This window comes from Rhipicephalus microplus, chromosome X, assembly GCF_043290135.1.
Source record: "Rhipicephalus microplus isolate Deutch F79 chromosome X, USDA_Rmic, whole genome shotgun sequence".
NCBI classification, from domain to species: Eukaryota; Metazoa; Arthropoda; class Arachnida; order Ixodida; family Ixodidae; genus Rhipicephalus; species Rhipicephalus microplus.
In genome coordinates this window covers 500,546,269-500,551,125 of record NC_134710.1, presented here as the reverse complement: position 1 = coordinate 500,551,125, position 4,857 = coordinate 500,546,269, and the positions used below count along the sequence as shown (strand labels likewise).

Sequence of the window (4,857 nt, the reverse complement as noted above, 5' to 3'; positions counted from 1 at the left end):
CGTGAACTTAATATGAGCGGGCAGCTGAATAATTGTCCCTTTTATAACCTAAACACACCAAGTCTGCCAGTACGAGACCCTCGTTCAATGAAATAAGGGAAAGAAGCGTATACCTAAGGGCTCGTTTTTCCGTGTTTTTAACACAATATTAATGAGATATAACAGACAGTAATGCCAAGGAATGTACAGGGGAAATTATTAAAATCAATGGAATATAAATAAGAAGAAAGAAAAGTGGATGAAAAAATTACCAACTGTGAGCAGGAATCGAACCTACGACCTTCGAATTACGCGTTCGATGCTCTAACCACTGAGCTATCACAGCGGCCCTCCCTCCATCCACTTTTTTGGGTTTATCTGTGAATTTAGAAAAAGGAGCGACAGTCAGCGCCATCTATAAGCCAAACAACGAGTGTGAAAGCACTCTTATTTTTTCATCCACTTTTCTTTCTTCTTATTTATATTCCATTGATTTTAATAACTTCCCCTGTACATTCCTTGGCATTACTGTCTGTTATATCTCATTATATATATATATATATATATATATATATATATATATATATATATATATATATATATATATATATATATATATATATATATATATATATATATAGAGGAAAAAGACAGAAAAAAAGAAAAAAAAAGAAAAAAAGAAGAAAAAGAAGGAAAGAGGAAAAAAAGAGAAAAAAAGAATATAAGGTGGACTCTTCTCGGGCGCCCTCCTTCCACTCTTCCTTCCACTTCCACTTCATCTCTTTCCATTTTCTCCCCTTCACTTTTCTGATGTCAGTGGTCTGTGTACGCTTCCTTTCACTAACGCATTCTTCCCGACCAGACGGCGCCTCCTGGCACTGGCGGTTCGCTGTGGGGCAAAAAAGAGCTTTTTTAGGAAGTTCTAAGCCTTTAACTACTCGGAGCCCTGTCAACATTTCGCCGTAGAAAGAGAGGTAGCGCGTATTGGGGCAGAGGCTGGTAAGCGGGCGCAATGCGAATTCCTTGCCCGCTTCTGGATTACGCGTGCAGTGGGGGCCTCCCGGCTGTGCACAGGGTTGCTGTTGGGCATGGCACAATTGATTGGGTAGTAAAATAAATTAGAAAACAGACGACAGCTGCACTTAGGAAGAGTAGTTACACTTGGAATCGTTTTGAGTTGTCCAGTGCCCTTCGCAGCTGCAGTGCCGTGAACTCAGTTACTATTTTCATTATTGCCGTTATTTTTTTCTAACGCTTTAATTACTGCAAGTGTTCAGGATTCTCATTTATTCCTCTATCGAGGGTGTTAATTTGGTGGATAAGGTATGACTCTCGTTGTTCACGTTCTCGATTTGATTTAAATCCCGTCTCTAAGAGCGTTACTGATAGTTTGTCGAATGCATGGTCGAGAAGATTGAGATGTTTTGATAGAGGTAAACTTGGGGCTGATTTCGCATGGGCTCTGTGATTATTGTAGCGAATCGTAAATGGTGTTTCTGTTTGTCCGATGTACTGCATACCACACACGTTGCATTCGAGTAGGTGTACCACATTAGAGGAATCGCATGTTAGGTTTCCTCGTATGTTAATCGAAAACTTGCTGGTTGCTTTGTGTGTTGTGCTGGTTGCTTTGTGTGTTTCTCGCATCACCTTACATACAAGACATTGTGGCTTTAAAAAAGGTCGGCATCAATTATTGGGGGGTGATGTGTTAATTTGAGAGTGGACAAGTGTGTCATTGAGGTTACGTGGTCGTCGGTAAACGACGCCTGGAGCAGATGGAAATGCGCGTTTCAGACGTTCACTTTGTTCCAGAATGTTGTAATGTCGTTGAAGGATTTTGTTTACATTGGGGAAGTTTGTGCTGTAAGTCAAAGAGAGGTTTGTTCGTTGGGGGGCTTCTTGCGGCGGTCGCTTCATAAGTAAGTCTTCACGCTTTAGTTTTCTCGCTTTTTGAACAGTGTCATTAATTACATGTGGAGGGTATTTTTGTTTCTCGAGCATAAGTTTTAGCCTCTGTGAGCTTGTGTCAAAGTCCGCGTCTCTAGAGCAGATTCGCTTAAACCGGTGAGCCTGGCTGTATGGAATACTATTTTTACAGTGGCGTGGGTGATTGCTTTGGTAATGGAGGTATTGTTGTCGATCCGTTGGTTTGCGATATAGGGTTGTAGAAAGCTCCTCTTCTTCTATCGTTATGGTAACATCAAGAAAATTTACGGTTACTTGCGAGTATGTGTGTGTGAAGTGTATGTTCGGATGTACAGCATTGTAAGTGTCGATAAAGCTGAGAAGTTTGTCCTCGCTGTGGGTCCAAATAAGAAAGATGTCGTCTATGTATCTTCTGTATAACAATGGTTTCAAGGAACCTTGTGCAAGAAATTCAGATTCTAGCTTTCTCATAAATATGTTGGAATAATTAGGTGCCATTTTGGTACCCATAGCGGTCCCGCTTATTTGTCGAAAATACTCTTGGTTAAACTCGAATGAATTTAATTCGAAGACCATCCTCGTCAAAGTTGCGATGGCAGAGAAATCAGGGGTGTTAGATTGTATATGGTTTGTGTACATGTTTTGTAATGCAGCTATGCCGTCATCGTGAGGAATATTTGTATACAATGAAGAGACATCAAGAGTAACCAAGTATGAGTTTTGCGGCACACACAGACCTGCAATGCCTCGAAAAAAATGTGTGGTGTCATTCATGTACGACGCGAGGGTGCATGAAATGTGGCTTATTAGTTTGCCCACGTACCCTCATATGGGTTCAGTTATTGTACCGATGCCTGATATGATTGGTCGACCTGGGTTACCAGGTTTATGAATTTTTGGGAGGATGTGAAAGCGATCTGGACGAGGGTATGCTGCTCGCATCAGTTTGTGGTCAGTGTTGGTTATCTTTTCTGCATCCAACAGTTTCATTAGTTCTGTTGATACGGTACGTTTGTATTCGTCTGTCGGATCACCTGGGAGGCGTTCGTAAAATCTTGAGTCGTCTAGTTGGCGGTATGCTTCTTGTAAGTAGTTGGTTGTATTAAGGACTACAATTGCTCCTCCTTTGTCAGCGGGTTTTATTGTTATGTCTGTTCTAGATACCAAATTTCTCATACTTATTTTTTCAGATTTTGTCAAGTTTTCTCGGTTTCCTTTCTGTCTGTGGTATTCGTGTACTATATCTTTCTGTACTGCGGTGATATAAAGGTCCAGGCACTTGTCCCGATTACTGTTCGGTGTCCAATCATTTGATTTACGACGGTGAATTGTTTCATGGTTAGAAGGCCTGTCCAAGAAATATTCACGCAGCCTTAAGCTTCGAGCGCAACCTTAAGCTTCGAGCGATTTTGGCTTGAACCCTGCCTTTTCTAATTTATGATCTATTTATTAACCTCACCAAAATTATATATATATATATATATATATATATATATATATATATATATATATATATATATATATATATATATATATATATATATATATATAGGGGAAACAATCGAATACTTAAGGGCTCGCTTTTCGTGTTTACACAATAATAATAAGATCTAACAGACAATAATGTCCAGGAAGGTACAGGGGAAGTTATTAGACCAATTGTATTGTAAAGGATAAGAAAGAAAAGTGGGTGAAAAGATAACTTGCCGTGGGCAGGATCCGAACCTGCGACTTTCGAATAACGCGTTCGATGCTCTACCACTGAGCTACCATGACAGCTATCCCCCCAGCCACTTTATTGGGTGTCTATGTCAGTTTAAACGTTGGAGTGTCTGTCAGTGCCACTAGTAGCCTAGGCTTTCTTCTCATTTACAATACATTTGGCTTAATAACTTCCCCTATACCTTCCTGGACATTATTGTCTGTTAGATCTTATTATTATTGTGTAAACACGAAAAGCGAGCCCTTAAGTATAGACTTGTTTCCCTTATTCATGAACGAGGGTCTCGTACTGGCAGACTTGGTGCCTTTAGGTTGTATACGAGGGACTATTTGGTCAGCTGCCAGTTAGTAATAAGTTCACGTGCTACGTGACACCAAACAGGCTCATAAAAAGTGTGCCACACTCACCGCCTGGGCTACTAGTGGCGCTGACGGACACTCCCACGTTTAAACTGACATAGATACCCAATAAAGTGGCTGGGGGGATAGCTGTCGTCGTAGCTCAGTGGTAGAGCATCGAACGCGTTATTCGAAGGTCGCAGGTTTGGATCCTGCCCACGGAAAGTTATGTTTTCACCCACTTTTCTTTCTTCTCCTTTACAAAACAATTGGCCTAATAACTTCCCCTATACCTTCCTGGACATTATTGTCTGTTAGATCTTATATATATATATAATCATTACTACAATGCACTTAGAGGAGCGCCGACAGAAATTTTTGAAGGCAACATAATGAGTGAGATCTATTTACCTTGAGACACATACAACATCTATAAAATGTGAAAGGCCAACATAGCCTAGAATATGTTCGAAATCAATTTTAAAGTGCGTGCCACAAGGCTGAAGGTATGGAGCTCCTTGTGACAACACCAACGCGACCAGAGTGTAAACAAGCCCACGTCACAATATTGTGTTGGACCCCTGATAGTGGTACAGCGGCTAAGGCATTTGGTGGCTGGGTCGCAGGAAAGAATCCTGGCCACGTGTTGTCAGCATCCAACTAAATTCTTGCAGCCTGACGCCAGGTGGAATTGTGCCACGAGAGATTACACCTGTTAACAAGACAATTTGGGTGTGACGACTGTACAGAAGGTATTCACATAAAGTCATCCACAAGGAGCTCTAGAACCACAGCCACCGTAACTGTGGTCACGTGCAGTCATCTTAATACCACAACCAACGTGCTTGGCCTGAGTATGTTGCTGTTGATTGTCGTTTCCTCACCATT

The 4,857-nt window shown here is 41.1% G+C and overlaps 1 non-coding gene across 1 annotated transcript; it reads right to left on the bottom strand.

The window, feature by feature from the left end:
• Window positions 1–252: 252 nt before the first annotated feature.
• Window positions 253–325, bottom strand: TRNAT-CGU (transfer RNA threonine (anticodon CGU)). Its single transcript has one exon. It is a non-coding gene; the product is annotated as a tRNA-Thr (tRNA).
• Between the last annotated feature and the right edge of the window lie 4,532 nt (window positions 326–4,857).